Source organism: Phocoena sinus, chromosome 9 (assembly GCF_008692025.1).
Source record: "Phocoena sinus isolate mPhoSin1 chromosome 9, mPhoSin1.pri, whole genome shotgun sequence".
NCBI classification, from domain to species: Eukaryota; Metazoa; Chordata; class Mammalia; order Artiodactyla; family Phocoenidae; genus Phocoena; species Phocoena sinus.
The window spans coordinates 71,688,211-71,709,602 of record NC_045771.1 but is presented as its reverse complement, the minus strand read 5'-3'; the positions used below and the strand labels follow the sequence as shown (position 1 = coordinate 71,709,602).

At 37.3% G+C, this 21,392-nt stretch overlaps 1 protein-coding gene across 5 annotated transcripts in view; it reads right to left on the bottom strand.

The window, feature by feature from the left end:
* Positions 1-21,392, bottom strand: part of HDAC9 (histone deacetylase 9) — an 825,073-nt gene that overhangs the window by 623,646 nt on the left and 180,035 nt on the right. The window lies entirely within an intron of this gene.

The following is a 21,392-nucleotide window of genomic DNA, read 5'->3' as shown; positions in this document are numbered from 1 at the left end:
GTGACATGACACTCTGTGTGGGTTCAAGGGTACTTCCAGAAGAGTAAAGGGATCTTGGTCCATTTTCAGAGATTTGTTACTAAGGCAGCAGCTTCCTTGGGTGGGAAGATGAAGGCCTGGCTATTAACCAAAGCAGGATCCTTCCAAGCTTGGTTAGGCAAAGGGCTCTAACTGATCCTGACACTGTCCCTGGCTTTGCTAGCAGCCTGAGCTTCCATAAACCTGCAGGGTAAATTCACACCATATGATGAACATCATTTAAAAATTCTATTAATACTTATTTGATTGCCTTTCAATTACATTATATACTTCCTATTAAGTGAAGACAGCAATATTTTCACACTGTGTCTTTATGGATTTCTCTTTCTTGTGATCATTTCTTCTTTCTTTCCTCTTTTTCCTCCTTCCCGCTCTCCTTGTTTCCTTCCTTCCTTGCTTCTCTCTCCCCACCTCCCCTCCTCTCTCCATCCCTCCTCTCTCCTTTCTCCCTCTCTCCTTTCCTCCAGTAGCAATTCTCATTCACTTTTCTTCCTTTTGGTATTCCAGATTCTTGTTATGCATCATTTCAAATCTCACTGTTTTTGTGTCTCTGACTTTCAGGTTTCTAGTGTTGCCTTTATTAAAAAGTAGTCCTCTAATAACCTGAAACTAGAAAATAGGAATTTCAGCTCAAAATAAACATATAAAATAATCATTACCTATTTCAAACTTGCTTTTAAATTATTTGAGAATGTAACAGCTTATTAAAATTTGGTAATAAATCTGCCTACCTACCCCAAAAGAAAAAATTGTAGGTCAAAAATAATAAAATGTATACAAAGAGAGGAATATATTAAAATTCTATTGTTATAAAATTTAACTTCCTCTGCATCATTTTGATGCATTCTAAAAATTAGATAGAAATGTTTGTTTCTTTAAATTTCATTTCCATAGGTCTCTGATTTCATCAGCTTAGCAGAGCCTTCCCGAGAGATTATTATGGCTGGGGATCTCCCAGGGAAAAACAGATGCTGCAGGGGCTGCTACAGGTGGATACCTGAGATGGGAAAGCTCAACCCCGACTGCCCTGAAGATTGCCAACATTTTGTTTAACATCTTATCTAGATCATTTAAAACTTGTAGAAAAGGTACAAGAATAATACAAAGAACTTCATACTCATACGCAGATTCACCAATTTTTAACATTGTGCCTCATTTTATTGCTGTTTTTTTCATTTAATTTAGCTTACTTAGAATATTTCCATACATGCATACACAAAAAAGTTGTGAGATATAGCCAAGCCTCATATCAGTATTGGGCAAAAAGACAGAAATAGTCTTCTCAGGACAAATAATTGGGATGCCATCAGAAGGTCTAAAAGAACACAGGATAAGAAGCTGAGAAGCACTTGCGCCTGGCAAGTTAAGATCTAGTTGTTTATTTCTGCATTTTAAGTGATGTGTATGGAACACCATAAACTCATACACGAGCCTTATTTACTCTACATTATTTATTGTGCAGCTAATACAGCATAAGGTCCCTCTTACACTCTTTCCAAACAGGCCAAAGAGTTTGATTTCTGAAGTATTTTAAACCCATTTAAAGCTATTTAAAATAATTTCACCAACAGGTTGACCCATCAGCATGAAGCTCTAAGGAAAACATTGTAACAAGGCTCTAGTCAGTGAGAAGTAAACGAATTATACATTGAAATAGCTATGAACAATTAAATATGCTGCCCAAGAATAGCTATTGGGGGAGGAAAATCAAGGTTGCTAAAGAAAACTCAACATATCTTTTGTCCTTGCCTTTAGCTCAAAATTTTCCAACATAATTCCCCCTTATAAGGTCAGAGGTCATTTTAGTGGCTTAAGCCATGGCTAGGCTTGTGCACCACTTTTCAAAGGTACAGTTGCTGGTCTGTGTGTGCACTCACACGTGCACCTGTACATGAGTGGAAAAAATATTGTCCCATAGAGACCTGTGAGGCTGCTGTGTAATAGGTACTGTCAACCAAGCAGAAAATAGAAATGTTTGGATCTTATGAAAGGATGCAACAAAAATAAGTGCTCTTAGTTAGTCAGAGGTATGCCTTGTGCTAAGTTTCCATCACACCTACCACATTTTACTTCTTCCCAGCCTGGTAAAATTCTCTGGTGAGCTCAGCAAACACAGAGCTGGCCCAAATGATGAGAAGGGTGACCCAAGAGCATAGGTATAAAAGTTGCTGCAAATGCCCAACATCTTTCTTTGAATGGATGTTTGTTTCTGGGACCAGAGATTCAGTCAGTCCAGTGATCTTAGCTCCCCACAATCTAAAAGGTGCTGGTTGCTTAACTTTGCTCTCCCTGGCTTTGATACATTCCATATGCACATGGATTGTTTTGCATCAAAGATTATTTGGAAATTGCAAATTGGCCTTAATTTGTTCTTTTGATCAATGAGCACTTACTATATACCAGGCACTGATGTAAATACCTGAGATAGACCAGAGACGAAATTCACGCTTTCAGGGGGCTTATATTCTATTGGGGGGAAGCAAACAATGAATATGTTCACAAAGAAGTGGGATTCCAGATAGTGATCACTGAAACATTGAAATAAAAGAGGGTAATGGGATATAGAGTGATGTAGGAGGCAGGGACCATTCAGAAAGGGTGGTGGAGAGGGCATCTCTCCCTAAAGTAGGTGATGAACTGAGATCGAAAAAATATTAAGGAGCCAGCCTTGTAAATATGTGGGAAAGGCACATTCCAGGCAGAGAGACTAGACCTCTGTGTGTCTGCAACAGAAAGCAGGCCAGTGGAACTACAGCACAGAAAGGAGTGGGGAGGGGTACAGAAGATGCTTTTGGAGGGGAGAGCCGTCAGAACCTGTCAATCCTTGCAGATTACAACAACAGAATAGAGAGAGGTTGAGAGGTTGGGTATGGGGCAGACAGGGCTATAAGTAGGAAAGAACTTTGTTCTACGAGCCCTCATGCTGCAGAGCAGTCCAGTACCATGATGGGGCAGCGACTGTTTGGGTGGCCGCTAATCAGGGACAGAACCTGAAATGAATAGATTGGAGGGAGTGGTCTGAATATTATCTGTGCCATTTCTTACCAAGGAATTTGATTTGAGACCTGCCAGTAACAGTCTTTTCTTATAAGTAGGCAAGGACAGATACTATAACTAAATATAATCTAAAAGCAAAAACAGGACTGAAAATCAAATTTTCCAGCTAAAGGCAGCTAAAGTAGTGCTCCAAATTAAATCTTCAGGTCTAGAGGAAGTCCACAGCAATTACAGAAGAACACCGTCCACAGCAGAGCAGCAGAATAGAGAGAATATTGGCATGGACCTCTCACAGGTCTGCAGCCTGGTTTGTGTTAGTAGCAGAATTTAACAGGCTTTAGAAAACCAGAGTCCAAATAGTCATTTACGGGTTTTTCTAAAAAGGCACCAGAATTAGCCTGTCTAAACTAGCTGAGTCTTCCTAGCAACTCTTTATCCCACTCCCACATCCTTTTGGTAATAGTCTTTGATTTTCTCTCCACAGAGGTGATTACTTAATGGTACCCCTGATCCAGTGGCTGAGTAATTAAACTAAATAACAGGCACCTGACCTTAGCTGGGTCAATCCCGATCTCGCTCCAGGAATTTAAAACTGGCTTAGAGCACAGCGTGTGCAAAGACCCAGAGGTGGGAAAAAGCTGGGAGCTGAATTATGTTGGGTGGCATTCTAGAGAGAAGGTCCACAGACCCCTGTTGCTGAGATCTCACTGAACTCATTTTCCTAATAGATACCTTTTCAGTTAAGTTGGTCATATTGATTTCTATTGATCACAGCCAAAGATCTTTAATATAATTATCACTGCTTATAAATGTCATCCTGCTTTGGAATCATGAATGTTGGAAAAACACTATATTGGAGGGCAAGATTCATAAACCCCAGATTACTCAAAAGAGATGGAATATTGGATAAGAACTAGAACTACGGTGTAAAAAGAAGGAAAGGGGGCTTCCCTGGTGGCACAGTGGTTGGGAGTCCGCCTGCCGATGCAGCGGACTGGGGTTCGTGCCCCGGTCCGGGAAGATCCCACATGCCGCGGAGCGGCTGGGCCCGTGAGCCGTGGCCGCTGAGCATCTGGAGCCTGTGCTCCGCAACGGGAGAGGCCACAACACTGAGAGGCCCGCGTACCACAAAAAAAAAAGAAGGAAAGGTATGGCTAGAACTCGACTGCCTGGATATCAAATACAGGGACAGTCAAATCACTTGGATGTAGGGCATCATTGTGTGCTGAGAGTGAAGCAATAGGAAAGTGCGTTCAGTTCAATCTGCAAATATATATTTACCAACACCCCCCTCACACACACCAGGCACTGACCCTACAGCAGGAAATGGGAGGAAAGATCTTTGTTCTCTTAGAGTTTCCATTTTTAGGCTTTAACTCAACAGACATTTTCCCTTCATATTTTCTCTGTCAATTATTTAAAATAGAGGTTCCACCTGATAAACATATGCTCCACAAACTTCAAAGTAGTTAAACTAAACGTAAGTCCCTCAGGGATACTGCAGAGATACACTGCTGTCTCAGGTATCCCAGGAAGTAAAGGAGATGAAAGTTCTCAAACTTAAGTGTAAATAGTAAACAATAATAATATTGGCAACTGGGTAAACGTGCAGGTTCCAAGGGCTTATCTCTCTGGAATCTGATTCAGGGAGGTATGAGAACTAGGCCTTTGCATTTTTGACAAATGCCATTAAGTCAGGGGATTGGCAAACTGTAGCACATCTACACCTCTGCCAGTTTTTCTAAGTAAAGTAGTATTGAAACACAGCTACACTCATTCATTTACATATTGTCTATGGTTGTTTTCCTGCTAAAAGCAGAGCTGAATAGTTGTGACAGAAACTGTACAGATCACAAAGCCTGAAATATGCGCTATCTGGCCCTTTATAGATAAAGTTTGTCAACCCCTGTCTTTCCTTTTTTTAAAAGGTTTATTTATTATCTATTTATTTAACTTATTTTTGGCTGCATCAGGTCTTCTTTGCGGCACACAGGTTTCTCTCTAGTTGTGGCATGAGGGTTTTCTCTTCTCTAGTGGAGGCAAGCAGGCTCAGTAGTTGTGGTGTGTGGGCTTAGGTGCCCTGCGGCATGTGGGATCTTAGCTCCCTGACCAGGGATTGAACCCACATCCCCTGCATTGTAAGGCGGATTCTTTACCACTGGACCACCAGGGAAATCCCCTGTCAACCTCTGTCTTAAGAGACTCTCATGCGGGCTATCTAATGTCTGTTGTGAAAGTTTCTTCTACCTCTGCATTTTAATGATTTTTCAAAAAAAAATCAATTTAAATGTAATACTAAGAAACAGAAAATCCATAATTGGCTAATAAGCACAGTGAAAGTAAATTCAAGGAAACATAAAGATATCCTTGCAAATTTTAGAAACTTAAGTGACTTTTTGTTTTGTTTTTTTATTTCTCAAATTAAAATAAATATATACTTGTTTTAGAAATCATAGAACACATAAAATCACTACTAATTAGCAAGAAAGGAGATCAGCTCTATTAAGTTTCTGACATATCTCCTTGCAGTCCTCTTTGTAAATGGTTTATTAAATACAAGAAGACACATTATCTAGGTGACATGACTTCATTCTCAAAGTTAATCTTACCTACAGCTCATTAGTTTTAAAATAAACAATATGAGTGATATACCTATAAGAGCTGAGTTCTCCCCATTAAACTCAGCCACACACAGGAAGGAATTGTACCATACTTTCATTTTCACAGCAAACAGGATCCTACCTGGTACTTAGTAGGGACTTGTACAGTGTTGGTAGAATGAATGATAAAGAAAGCTCCTAGACACTTATGTCCTTGCACTAGGTCCTATTTGTGGGAACTTTGTGAATTGCTCTCATTCATGAAATACAATGTGATACCACTAGGTTGTTACTATTGAACACCTACACACTTTCTCTTGCTCTTTTAAGCCCACTGTTAGATGTGTCACTGTTTAAAATGTGCTTTTTTCCTTGTTAATGTGAGTTTTACAAGGTCAACCCACAGTTTCCCAAAATAACACTGTATCTGGTGTTTCCCAGAAATAGCATATACAAATATGACATTTAAAACTGCTCTTTGATTTATGAGATCTGTACTTGGTGAATAATAGAAGTTCCCAAATTTGAACATGAAAATGTACTGCTCTTCCCTGAAGGGGAAGTGGCAGAACATTGTAAATAAGCTAAGACTATTCCTCTGTCAACACATAGCCAACTATGGATATATATATTGCTCCACAAAGAAATATCTTCTCAGCTTCTTCTCAAAGTCACCAACCAATGAAGTGGCCAATTTTGTCACACCGGCCAATTAAGTAAAACCAAACCATCTACAGAAGAACACTGAGGCTACCACAATTATACTTGGGTGTGAATCAATATAGAGTAGGTGACTATAAAACTTGAAAGAATGGCAGGATGACTAAGAAGTACAAATAAAAATCTGAAATGAGACATACCCAAGAAAACAATGATCTTATCCTTCTAAACGTGTAGAGTCTGACAATACAGAGATTTACTTGTTTTTCAAATTTTTGTATCATCTGACTTTCCCCTATACAGTAGCCTGGAAGCTCAGAGGAATTGAAAAATAACCGAGCACTTAGAAAATGAAGATAACTCAGGAATCATTGAAGACTAGATAAGTTTAATGGGTTTTTTTTTTCATTTTTATAAGTTCCATTCATTCATCAGTCATGAACTGATTTTGTGAGAAATAAATACTGATTTCTACTAGGTGCCAGGCTCTTTGCTAACCTTTTCGGATAAAGTGGACATCATACCTATCCTCACAGAGTTTATATTCTAACCAGGAAAAGAGATATTTAAAAATTTACACCTCCCAATGACTTAACAATTTGAGCAAGAAAATAAGTAAGATAGTATTGGATTGTAACACAAAGAATAAAGTAGGAATAAAAAAGAAGATAGCTAAATATTCAAACATACTGCAAAAGGATTTCTGATAAAAAGAAAAAAATGGAAAATTTAAATTAAATGGGCAAATCACTAGAAAAGCAAAACATAGAAAACTGACACATGAATAACTAAGAAAATCTGAATAGTCATATAACTACTTAAAAAACTGAACCCACAATTTAAAATCTTCCCACAGAGAAAATTCCAGGCTTCACCAATTAACTGTACCAAAGTATTAAGGAAGAAATAACACTAAACTCTTCTAGAAACAGAAAATTCTGAAAACACTTATTATGCAGATATATCCTGACACTAAATCTAACAAGAGGATTTCAAGACAGGAAATTATAAACTAGCCTCATTCATGAACATAATAGCAAAAATCCTATAAAAATATATGAAGTGAAATCCAGACATAAATAAAGAGACTTGAGCATCAGATTTTGGTATCTGATGGGGGCCCTGGAACCAACTCCATGGATACTGAGGGACAACTGTATGTTTTTTCCTATACTAGTGGGAGGGTGGGGAATACAGGCAGGGCGTATATGCCAGACAAAGGGATGATTTATCTCCTGAGTGGGACAGATGGGATCGGGGAGGGATTTCATCACGCTACTCAGAAGGGCTTGCAATTTAAGACTTATAAATTGTTTATTTCTGTAATTTTCCATTTAATATTTTTGGACTGGGGTTGACTACAGGTAACTGAAACTGTGGAAAGCAAAACGGTAGATAAGGAGAGACTACTGCATCAGGGTAATATCATGCAGTTACATAAAGAATGGATAAGAACAGGAAGTCTAGACACAAGAAAGATGATATCAGAGATTAAATTCTGGGGGGGGGAATGATTGTGTAAATGGAATTTCTATAACATTACTTCAAAGGTTAAGATAGATTTCTATATGACAGATTTATAATTTCCAGCCCATTCTTTTTTAGATGTTAAGAACAGAAGTCTCAAACTCTGAGGCTTCTGATTCAATACCAGGAGAGAGACAGTATTAAATGATAATAAGAGGTACTTAGTAAAGCATGACCACTTGCTAATACAGTGACCATGAGCACATTACTCAATTTCTCCAGGCCTCAGTTTTCTCACTCCAATATAATAACACTTGGGAGGAATAAATGAGATAATCTATGTAAGATGTTTAGCACAATGCCTGGTACATAATAAGCATGCCTATTGTGAGCCATTATCATCATCATCATATAAAACTGACTAAAGTCATATTAGTTTAAACATATAGTATCATAAATAATATTTTTTTAATCAAATAACTCAATGTATTCAAAATTTATTACTTTGTTTGTTATACAAAACAAAAAAAGTCCCATGCATCCTAACCACAGTTGAATAAACCCTTTACCCAGCCATATGCACTTTATAAACAATAAATGGGTAAGGAGAGACAGTTATTTCCCCTAAAAGACTGCTCTTGCTAAAATTGCTTAAATTCCACTTAATCCTATGGTTAGACAGTACTGATAAGCTCCCCAAATAAAGCAAAACAAATCACAGAAGTTTTGAGTTTGGCTTGATTGAAGAACAAAAATCAAACAAGGAAATATATTTCTTCCAAAAGTTTATGAAAAAAATCTTTTAACAGTAGTGCAGTAAAAGTGATCTTAAAATAATTGGGAGAGCTCTTCAGATGCTGCCCTGGAGATACAAGTAGGCAATGTAACTGTTAACAAAGTGACAATTTCATTACAAATTTGCCAATAAAAATAAGATGATAGAAAAAGCAGTTGCTTTGCCTAGTACCAATTTAAGTGTTATTTTTATATAATAAAGAATAGGAATCCTATTATCAGATAGCAGATAGCATAGTACTGCTGCTAACAAAACCATGTGCAAATGTTATGTCACTAGTTTACAATTTTGTAAACATGTTAGGAAATATCAAATTTAAAGCTTTTTTAGTTCTTTTGTCTTTCTAAAAAATTATAAGCAAAATATTTTTAATTCCTTCAATTTTAGAAGAAACAACTTTCATTCAAAGTCCTCCTTTTATCACTTAAACTTATCTAAAATTACCAATATCCACTTCAGCACTGACTGCATAACAAATTTTTATTTTTTAATTGCTTGAATTTTACAACTTCATAATAGGATCAATCTGTGTCCAAAAAAATGTTAATTTACATTCTATAAATCAATTTGGTATTAGTTTCCAGCATTTAACCAAATACTTAGGACTCCAAATTTATTCTGACTGCAAAATCCATGTATGTCTGAGAGAAGTATGTGTATGTATGTACGTAGACACACACACACACACACACACGTGAGACTTTTTGCTACACTTTGTCTGACTTTTGTTATTCTTTTCCACAGTTAACAGGGTTCCCCACAGATAGAGTGCCACTAATTAGATTTTCTCTTTTCGGCTTTTTCACTCTTCTTTAGAAACCATTGTTTATTTTCCAGAGTCTATTAAACATTTTGAGTTGCAAATGTTAGTTGCAGTAGAGCATTAGGTTGTTTTTATAATTTTTCTTCTGAATCTCCCTTACAGGAAAAGATAGTGGTCTTTCTCTCTAAATATTTGCTATTAGGATTCAGGAAAATCCACTCTTGATACCATAGAATAAAGTTGAAAACCATAAAATATAGAAACCTATGAATTTTGCCCTCCAAATGTGGTTGTTATATACCATAATTCCACAAAATTTTACGTAATTCAACAAATAATTGTTTATTTCGCCCTGAAACCAAGCCTGGACACTGTCCAAACCTTTGTTTCCTTTTTATAGATACTTAAAAGTTAAACTACAAGCACAAGTGCAAGTAATACTCTAAAGTATCATCTGTATGGTGATGGACTAGATTTATACATTGTACCCATGAACAACTGAGATTATCAGAAGCAAACATACTGTTGACTTTCTCAATCATTTTAAGTTAACTTCATCCATAAGCACTGTGCAAACTGAAGATCTGAAATATTTTGATACAGGAATATCTATGAGGTTTGAAGATTCTAGGGGTTAGACGGATGCCTTTCTCAAATATGAGGACTTGATATGCTATAAGAAAACTAAAAGGCAATTTCCTTTCACTTTAATAAGGAAGTTATATGATGTGGCCCAAGGGGGCACACCATCCTCAGAGAACTTTATTAGGCTTCAGCACAATCCCCCAAATCTACACTTGCAAATGTTAATTTGTAATTTGAACACCATGAAAATTAAATCATCAACCTAGGCAGACTGATTCACTGGCAAGGGAGCAAAAATTGGAGGCCAAGGGCCATTTTCTATGGTTACCATTAGTCAATTATAGTCACTAAAGAAGCTTATCTTACCTGTTTAAAAAATTGCCTCTCCAGAAAACAGCCCCCGCAAAAAAACAGGGAAAATATTTGAGCGCAAACATTTGAGCATGTATATTGCCAAAAAGCAATTTTATTTATTTGTTCATCTTCTCCTTAGAAATTTATTTTATCTCACTCTTACTATTTTACTATAACTTTTTGCTTTCCTACCAAATTCCTACCCCTCTACAGTATCTTTTTAAAATCATCTTAGCAGTTTTACCTCTGTCTGACTTATTTGTTTAAATTTAGTAGGACGTAACAGATTTCAGGCACTTGGGACTAAGGGGAAGAAGGAATCTAAGGGCCTGATGTAAGAGGTAAATAAAGAAAAAGAGTAAAGAGAGGTGAAAAGACCCTAAAATACACCTAACCAACCTGAGAGTTTTGCCCAGCTGGTGACCCTGCTTCTCAGATTCATGCCAGCTTCCAACAGCAACCCCTTGGCAGAACTGGGTCAGGCATGTCTTAGCCAAAGTTGGTACTGACCACAGCTTTGACCAATAGCCTGGGAAAGAAAATCACCCATTCATGCTCAGTTCAACTCCCAACCAACCAATGAAACAGGGTGAGGTCTGCATCTACCAGGGAAGAAATTACAACAGAGAGAAGAGAATCCATAGGAGGTGTTTTTTTTTGTTTTTTTTTGTTGTTTTTTTTTTTGCGGTACGCGGGCCTCTCACTGCTGTGGCCTCTCGCGTTGCGGAGCACAGGCTCCGGACGCGCAGGCTCAGCGGCCATGGCTCAAGGGTCCAGCCGCTCGGCGGCATGTGGGATCTTCCTGGACCAGGGCACGAACCCATGTCCCCTGCATCGGCAGGCAGACTCCCAACCACTGCGCCACCAGGGAAGCCCTTTAGGAGGTGTTTTTTAAAAATATGTTAAATTTACATAGAACACCAGTTTAATGATTGATCAGAAGTGCTGTCAAACTGATTCACTATGTTTGAAATCCCAGATTTTCAGGTGATAAGAACTTCTAAGTTGATTTTTCTTGCCACTGAGCAGGTCTTACTCTGACAGCTAGGAGCTAGATCCTGGAATAATATGTTATTTCTTACTTAAATTTATGGAACAGGTTACTGGTGAAGCCTGGAATTTTCTTTGTGAGAAGATTTTAAATTATGGGGTAGGACAGTCAGCTTTAATAAGGAAACACCCTCCATGGGAGTGGCAGCCCAGAGCCAATATCCTTAGTTCTTTGTTACTGCTTCAGGTAGAGGTCAAGATCTTAACATATATTAATTCGAAGTCTTGGCCAACTAAACAACAAACACTTATTTTTATGTCAAGATATTCTTTTGCTACCTTTAGAAGACTGCAATAGGACACCAAAATTCAGTCAATAGCATTGGTTATGAACTTTGAGTTAAATCCAGTCTTTTCAAATTGCTATCTAATCCTTAAAAGGACAGTAAATCTCACTTGCTGCAGAAACAAACCTCAAGAGTATTAAGAATATTAGCAGGTTACTTAGTACTGCTTTTAGAACAAAGTGATCTGAATTCTCTATTTATTGGTATAGCCTGGAGATAACGTAATTAGGGGTCTTTTCATAGTTTCCTAGTAACCATTTTCTTTTAGAAACATTAGCCATATATTTCACATATGCTCATCTAAGTTACCAAGCCTAAAAGAGCTTCCCTCTTATTCATTAGAGATGACTCTGCCTAGTTAAGGTTTTCACTTCAGTATATTCTTTTGATCATTTTCTCCCGAAAATCATGGTCAAATGTCCACATTTTAATTGCCAGCACACTGGCACTGCTTCTTTTGATAATGTAACACTTCCCTGGGGCAAAATGCCAAGGAGTTGTCAGTGCAACTGCACCTACTCTTTGAAGGTGAGGCAGCAAATGTCACAGCAAAACAAATGTGATTCATCCCTAACATTTTTATAAAACCCAACCCCATTTGAGGCATACGTGCCCATACCCAACCTCAAAGTGAGAGAGAGAAAGAACACATGCACTTATTCCTCAGTGTCAGTATTTGCATTTGCATTTGTGTATACACCTGTCCTGTTCAGCTAGACATGTAGGATCTCTTCCAATATCAGAGATCTAGCTCCTATGTGGCAGAATAAGACCCATCCAGGGGCAAAGAAAAAACAATTAAAAAATTCTTATCACCTGAAAATTTGTGAGTTCAAACACTGTGAAGCCAGTTTAGTAATACTCTTGACCAATCAACAAAATGGTGCTCTTTGTAAACTTAATAATTTTTAGAATTCACTAATGTCTTAACAAAGATGTCAAATTCAATTGGTATAAGAGAAAGTTAATTAGAGCAGATTTTTATCTCATATAGTTACGAGACTATTAAGGTCCATATGCAAAAGTCAACCAACTGGTAAATATGATGGGTCACCTACCCAGAGGCAGGCAGTAACTATTCAGAAAGAAACAAAAGCCAAAGAAAAGTGAGATTATTCTTTTTAAAACCATACATCACAATTAATTTGAAAAGTTAAGTTAAAAATTCAAAAGCGGGCTACCCTGGTGGCGCAGTGGTTGAGAGTCCGCTTACCGATGCAGGGGACACGGGTTTGTGCCCTCGTCCGGGAAGATCCCACGTGCCACGGAGCGGCTGGGCCCGTGAGCCATGGCCGCTGGGCCTGCACGTCCGGAGCCTGTGCTCCGCAACGGGAGAGGCCACAACAGTGAGAAGCCCGCGTACAGCAAAAAAAAAAAAAAATCAAAAGCAAAGCCCTTCCTACTGTCTCATAAATTTTATTCCTTAACTCATACATTCTCTGAGAAGCCTTTTCCCTTTCATTTAATGACAGTTCTTTCTATTTTACCCTAAATTAAAAGAGTAAGGTGGTAGAAATTGATGGGATGCACATTAAATAGTTCACTCAAAACACTGTAGAAAAAATGAAAGCAGAACTGCGTACACATTTTCCAAAATCTGAAAAAACTATTTTTTTCTTGCTCATTAGAAAAGGGTTGAGGAATGGACATTGAGTTAATCAGAACCTCTGAGACTCAGGAGCATCTGCAAGGAATCCTGGGAAAGGGATTCTTATTTTTCCTACTAGTTTAGGATCTCAGAAAGTGTAGGCACTTGACTTGTACTGCATCCTTACTACAACATAAAACTTGAGTGTGAAGCCAACACCACAGGTAGCAAAACTGAGCATGGAAACAACCATTTTGTGACCCCTGAATATAGCTATATGTGAAGCAGTTTCCACGTCCAGGGCTTTTGGTCATGTGAGCCAATAAATACCCTTTTAACTTTAGCCAGTTTGAGTTGGACACTTTTTGTTTGTTCGTTTTTTCTTTTTTTTAAAATTGAACTATAATTGACCTACAATATTATATTAGTTTCAGGTATACAGCATAGTACTCGGTATTTTACATATTACAAAATGATCACCATGGTAAGTCTAGTTACCATCTGTCACCATACAAAGTTATTACAGTATTATTGACTATATTCCATATGCTGTACGTTACATCCCTGCGACTTATTTTTTTTTTTTTTTTTTTTTTTTGTGTGTGGTACGCGGGCCTCTCACTGTTGTGGCCTCTCCCCTTGCGGAGCGCAGGCTCCAGAAGCGCAGGCTCAGCGGCCATGGCTCACGGGCCCAGCCGCTCCGCGGCATGCGGGATCCTCCCGGACCGGGGCACGAACCCGTGTCCCCTGCATCGGCAGGCGGACTCCCAACCACTGCGCCACCAGGGAAGCCCCCCTTGCGACTTATTTTATAGCTGGAAGTTTGTACTTCAGTCTCCCCTACCTATTTCACTCATCCCCCCTTCTCCCTCCCCTCAGGCAACCACCAGTTTGTTTTCTGTATCTCTGAGTCTGTTTTTGTTTGTTTGGTTTTCTAGATTCCACATACAAATGAAATCATGTGGTATTTGTCCTTCTCCTTCTGACTTATTTCACTTAGTATAATACCCTTTAGGTCCATCCATGCTGTCACAAATGGCAAGATTTCATTTTTTTTATGGCTGAATAAGATTCCATTATATATTAAATATATGTATATATATGTGTGTGTGTGTGTGTGTGTGTGTGTGTGTGTGTGTGTACACACACACATACATACCACATCTTCTTTACCCATTCATTTATAGACAGACACTTAGGTTGCTTCCATGTCTTGGCTATTGTAAATAATGCTGCAATGAACATAGGAGTGCAAATATGTTCTCAATTATCTTTTTTTGTTTTCTTCCGAAACAGAAAGAAGTAGAATTGCTGGATTGTATGGTAGTTCTATTTTTAAAGTATCTCCACACTGTTTTCCATAATGGCTGCAGCAATTTACATTCCTACCAACAGTGCACGAGGGTTCCCTCTTCTCCACACCCTCAGCAACACTTCTCATTTGTGGTCTTTTTGATGATAGCCATTCTGACAAGTGTGAGATGATGTCTCACTGTGGCTTTGATTTGCATTTCCCTGATGATGAATGATGTTTTCATAAGTCTGTTGGCCATCTATATGTCTTTTCTGGAAAAATGCCTATTCAGGTCCTCTGCCCATTTTTAAATTGGGTTGTTTTGTTGTTGTTGTTGAGTTGCATGAGTTGTATATTTTGGATATTAGCCCTTATCAGATATAACATTTGCAAATATGTTCTCCAATTTAGTAGGCTGCCTTTTCATTTTCTTGATAGTTTCCTCTGCTGTGTAAAAGCTTCTTAGTTTGTAGTCCCACTTGTTTATTTTTGCTTTTGTTTCCCTTGCCTGAGGAGACAGATCCAAAAAAATATTACTAAGACTGATGTCAAAGAGCATACTGCTTATGTTTTCTTCTAGAAGTTTTATGGATGGTTTCAGGTCTTACATTTAAGTCTTTAATCAATTTTGAATTTATTTTTGCATATGGTATGAGAAAGTAGTCCAGTTTGATTCTTTTGCAAGTAGCTGTCTTGTTTTCCCAACACCATTTATTGAAGAAACTGTCTTTTCCCCATTGCATATTATTGCCTCCTTTATCATAGATTGACTGTACAAGCATAGCTTTATTTCTGTTCCATTGATCTATGTGTCTGTATTTGTGCCAGCACTACAGTGTTTTGATGACTTAGCTTTCTAGCATAATTTGAAATCAGGGGTCTTAAAACCTCCAGCTTGTTCTTCTTTCTCAAGATTGTTTTGGCTACTCAGGGTCTTTTGTGTTTCCATACAAATTTTAGAATTATTCGTTCTAGTCCTGTAAAAAATGCCGTTGGTATTTTGATAGGGATTGCACTGAATCTGTAGATTGCCTTGGGTTGTATGGTCATTTTAACAATATTAATTCTAATCCATGAACACAGTATGTCATTGGACATTTTTAAACTTGCAATCAAAGAGACCTTAAATGGCACATTGCTCTATATTCAATTTAGAATCTGAAAAACAATTTTGACTGATCTCGCAGCTTACTGATCATCTCATTTAAAGTAAGCAGAGAAAAGTAGTTGTTATTCCCATTTTTATATACACAGAAAAAGAGAGGGCATGAAGAAAATCATAAGCTAAGCAGAGTGGCCAAACCTTAAATTTAGTGTAGTGTCACTCATAATCTTATTTTCTAATATCTTCTACCAACTCCATTTCAGATTCATGAATCTTATTAATGAAAGTGGTGAATATATATAGCTCAAAAGCTAAATGTGGAGTGATAATGCAAGTTGGTTAATTTATGTTATAGAATGAATTGTCTTCACAAAATTTATTCTAGTTTAACTATGCTTATTTCACAACAGATGTCAACATGGAGATGAAATCTGGGGACTATATTTATGTAATATGTTATTACATTTCTATCCTAAGGAAGTTTGGGATATAGAAACACACAAATATTTCATTAGTAAGTTAACTCTCCTTAGCAGGTTAAACAATATGCTTCTGCTTCTTTTAGGAATAATTTCCTTGCTTCTTTATTTTATCTTTTGATTTCATGTTTTCTGGTTATAGCCGATGTTTTCAAAGTTGACACTAATTGATGATGAAAGAAAATTTTAAAACAGAAAGGAAAATACTTTCTAAAGATGCTTTATAGCTCTCAGTAATCTAATTTGTGGGAAATGGAGAGTGGAGCACCACAGAGTGCTTTTCAATAATTTATGGTGGAGATTCATCTCCTAAGTTTAGAAACACAATTTGTGACCCAACTGTGCTGTGAACCTATTAGTGTAATTAGGCGGCTGGCTACATCCCCAACCTGGCCCTTTCTTCTCACACTCTCTTCTGGGTCTACATAGATTCTGTACTCAGATCCATCCCTTGGAAAATAAGTACATGAAAACATTTATTTATAATATTTTTTATTCTGATTATTGCCAAAGCACAGGGCTGGCTGGCAGATCCTCATTGTCAGAATTTTTTCTTCTGAGTTTAGAGAAGAAGTGATAAACACCAATCCAAAATTCTTTGGTTTGTTTTCATTTTGTTTACATGCTTTAATAGACCAGGAATTTTTGATTGTGCAATGAAATCAATGACCTGGCTAAATTTCATATTTAATGGGAAAAAGGACTCAGGATATCACAGTCGTAAGTATTTCTAGTTCAAGTTTTACAGGAGTCATTGAGTTAGACTTAATATTTTAAAAAATATTTTAAATATCAACTTGAACTTGAAAAAGCAGGAGTTATTTTGTTTTTATTTTCTTTACATGACTATACTTGAGTTACAGAATATTAAGTTTCTTACAATAGAGTTCTCATCTTTTTCCTATACTCACTTCCATATCCCTGACTCCATTTTATTATCCTAATATTGGGCTTTGAATGAAGCAAATAGACACTCAGATTTAGAAGAAGAAAAAGAAAGAGAAAACTTCAGACAACAGAAGGCAGTGAATTATGTATAACCTGTGTGCTCAGGGACAACTAATTAGCAATCAGTTAAGAAGAAAGTAAATTCTGATGCCATCCTCCTCCATTTTTAGGTTAAAGAAACCTTTTATTTTGACTATTTGTTGTCAGCAAGAACCAAGATCCACAATGAAAATTGATTTGTACTGTTCTACCTCGTACAGTTAAAGAAAAATGATTATATTTAACCTAGTAATGAGATCAACAGAATTGTTAAATAAAACTTGTATAATTAGTTAATTATCAAATGGCACTTTTTTAGGATAAATGCTGAAAATTACATCTGCATAATAAGGTGGAAGACAATTTTGTTTAATTAGGAAATTAAGCAAGTTTCCTGTTATCCACAGGTTCTCAATCGAGTAATTAGTAAAGTGTATATTTTTAACTGTTTTCAAGAATGTATTATGTTGGACTTAAGGTAACATAAAGAAAGAATTTTAAAGTAAAAGTCCAAATACTTGGGTCTGACTTCCAACTCTACTGGCTTTGTGAACTTGATAACTAATTTAAACTTTCTAAGGCACAGTTGCCTAAAATGGAAAGTGGAGGCAATACTCGACCTATTTATATTTGCAAGTATCTGAAAACAGAACACTTTGCAAATTGTAAAGCATTACTCAAACATAAAATACTGCTATTATAAAAGCTTCCAAAGCTTTAATCTAAAAATTATAGTGACCCACCGAAATTAGGAGGTTAATTACATTGCCCAAGAAGAACTGCAATTCATCAAATTATTAATTCAAAGGCTTTTTTTTAGCTCAAAAAATTTTAAAAACCTCTGATTTTGTAAATCTCTGGTATTTTTATATCTGGTATATTCATAAGTATTAATACGCATAATACTTTTTGTTGTACACTTTATTTTTTTTAACATCTTTATTGGAGTATAATTGCTTTACAATGTTGTGTTAGTTTCTGCTGTATAACAAAGTGAATCAGCTATACGTACACATATATCCCCAGATCTCCTCCCTCTTGCCTCTCCCTCCCACCCTCCCTATCCCACCCCTCTAGGTGGTCACAAAGCACCAAGCTGATCTCCCTGTGCTATGCGGCTGTTTCCCACTAGCTATCTATTTGACATGTGGTAGTGTATATATGTCCATGCCACTCTCACTTCATCCCAGCTTACCCTTCCCCCTCCCCGTGTCCTCAAGTCCATTCTCTACGTCTGCATCTTTATTCCTGTCCTGCCCCTAGGTTCTTCATAACCATTTTTTTTTCAAGATTCCATATAGAAACACATAATACTTTTGTGCAACATCTCTTTCAGTTCCACACAGACCTTAACATCTAGGGATATGCAACTACCATAAGGACTGCTGGACTGGGGCAGATTCAGTGAAACCACCATGCTGATTCCAAGTTCAAAATTCCCTCCAGTGGCCCAGCTCCCCCCACTGAACCCAGGTTTCTGATCCAGACTTCTTCCTTTGGATGAATTCTTTCCTGGGGCCACAAAGTCCTTCCTAAAATTTGTCTTATGTTCTCTAAGCCACCCCATATCACACAGTTGACCAAATACACCAACAGGGCTGAATGGCAGATATTTTTTCCCAAGAAGTATAGCTATATCCAGATAAATCAGTGGTTACAAATAATGTGAAAATGTGTAATGTGTTCTGTCTGGGAACTCCACATGTGGATGTATACACTCTTTACTCTGGTCAGCTGGGATTCCCCATTATTTATGCATGTCTACCTACCTATGTATATGTGTATACACTCAAACATACACATATACATATACAAGTATGCATAGCTCACATGTTAACATATATGCACAGGGAAACACATATTTAACCTCTACTGCTTTCTTTCTCCTTCTTGATACCTTCCCCTTCATTGTGTATGTCTCATTGCACTGCACTCAAAGGGATATGTAATCAAAACCCTCCTTTTCTTCTGATTGAGAAACTGATCCATTGGACTATAATCTCTGGAGCTTTACTTCTTCTCAAAAATATAAAGAAAAGAAGTATAGAATAAAAAGTTCTTTAATAATAGTATTAGTTATGTTGTAAATATGAAGAAACAATGAAAGTACAGTTCAGTGTTGGACCTCCATGTTCAGTAAAACAGAAAAAAAGAACACTCTTGAAATAAGAAAGCACTTACTTCTTAAAGTCTTAAGTTCATTCACACATGGCTAAGTGAAGAATGAGAATAATGATGGAACCATAGCTTACGCTTACAAAATACTTGGGTCATACAAGGAAGGTTACTAAAAGTATCTACCTTGTAACTAGTACTATGCAAAGGTGATGGAGAATAAAAATAAAGTGTACAAGCTCTGTTAAACATTCTTCTGCCACTGAGATAAAGCTATTTTTGAGACAACTTATCTGCCATTTGCCAAAAGCAAAGGCTCCCAGTAATATTAACGGTGCTGATCTTCTATCTCTAAAACAAAGGCAAAGTTGAAGAATAAATATCAAAGCACTGGAGTTGAATCAGGAATCATAGATGTGGATGTCATAACTACAATCAGGCACCGTCATACTCCGATTAGCCTCAGTTAGTGACTATTTCACAATATTTTTGTTGATTTTGCTTGCTCACATATCCTAGGCGATCAGAGTTGGAAGGACTTCCAAAGACATTAATTCATTCCACAGACATTTTTGAAAAGCTTAACATTTGTTAGGCACTGGAGTGTCAGTCTGATTCCCCGTACTTTTCCAATAAGTGGCCACTAGCCTCAGTTTGAACGTCTCCAATAAAGGGACCACACTCTTCCGAGATACCTGTTTCATTTGTTAACATCTTTGTTAAAAAGTATTTCTTCAACTGGAAATAATTTGTTTCCCAAAATAAGGAAGTGGTAAATACATTTTGGTACTTTCAGTCAATGAAATATTTAATATCATGGAAAATGGCAACAGCAGAATGATAGGTGAAACTTATATATAAAAAGTATGATATTTGATATATTGGCAGAATAAATTGGAGATTTTAATTATCTGAGATACCAGAGGTGATTAGTGAACACAAATTTCACAATAAGATGGGGAGGAGGAAGGGGGAAGGACCTTCTCTCAAAAGTAAACAAATACACAAATAAGTTGATTTTAATATATGGTCATTAAAATTTAGTTAGAACTCTGAGCACCTTTTTTTTTTAAACATCTTTATTGGAGTTCAATTGCTTTACAATGTTGTGTTAGTTTCTGCTTTATAACAAAGTGAATCGGCTATACATATACATATATCCCCATATCCCTTCCCTCTTGCGATTCCCTCCCACCCTCCCTATCCCACCCCTGTAGGTGGTCACAAAGCACCGAGCTGGGTCATATGGTAGTTCTATTTGTAGTTTTTTAAGGAACCCCCATACTGTTCTCCATAGTGGCTGTACCAATTCACATTCCCACCAGCAGTGCAAGAGTGTTCCCTTTTCTCCACACCCTCTCCAGCATTTATTGTTTCTAGATTTTTTGATGATGGCCACTCTAACAGGGAGATCAGCTCGGTCCTTTGTGACCACCAGGAGGGGAGGGATAGGGAGGGTGGGAGGGAGGGAGACGCAAGAGGGAGGAGATGTGGGAACATATGTATGTGTATAGCTGATTCACTTTGTTATGGAGCAGAAGCTGGCACACCATTGTAAAGCAATTATACCCCAATAAAGACGTTAAAAAAAAAAAAGCACCGAGCTGATCTCCCTGTGCTATGCAGCTGCTTCCCACTAGCTATCTATTTGACATTTGGTAGTGTATATAAATCTATGCCACTCTCTCACTTCATCCCAGCTTACCCTTCCCCCTCCCCATGTCCTCAAGTCCATTCTCTACTTCTGCATCTTTATTCCTGTCCTGCTCCTAGGTTCTTCAGAAGCTTTTTTTTTTTTTTTTTAGATTCCATATATATGTGTTAGCATATGGTATTTGTTTTTCTCTTTCTGACTTACTTCACTCTGTATGACAGACTCTAGGTCCATCCACCTCACTACAAATAGTTCAATTTCGTTTCTTTTTATGGCTGAGTAATATTTCATTGTATATATGTGAGCACCTTCTTATAACGAACAAAAAGTGACTAAATGTTGTGATTTTTCTGGAGGGGATGTGATGAAGTTTTTTAAATATAAACTCTCTTATTCTAATGCTACATACGTACAGAAAAGTGAATAAACAATACCTGTAGATCTCAGTGAATTAACACAAAGCAAACACACTCAAGAAACCAGCCAGATCAAGAAATAAAACAGTTTGAAAACCACAGTAGCCCTCCTCACGGCCCTCTCTGTTGCTAACCCTCTCTAAGTAACTACTAGCT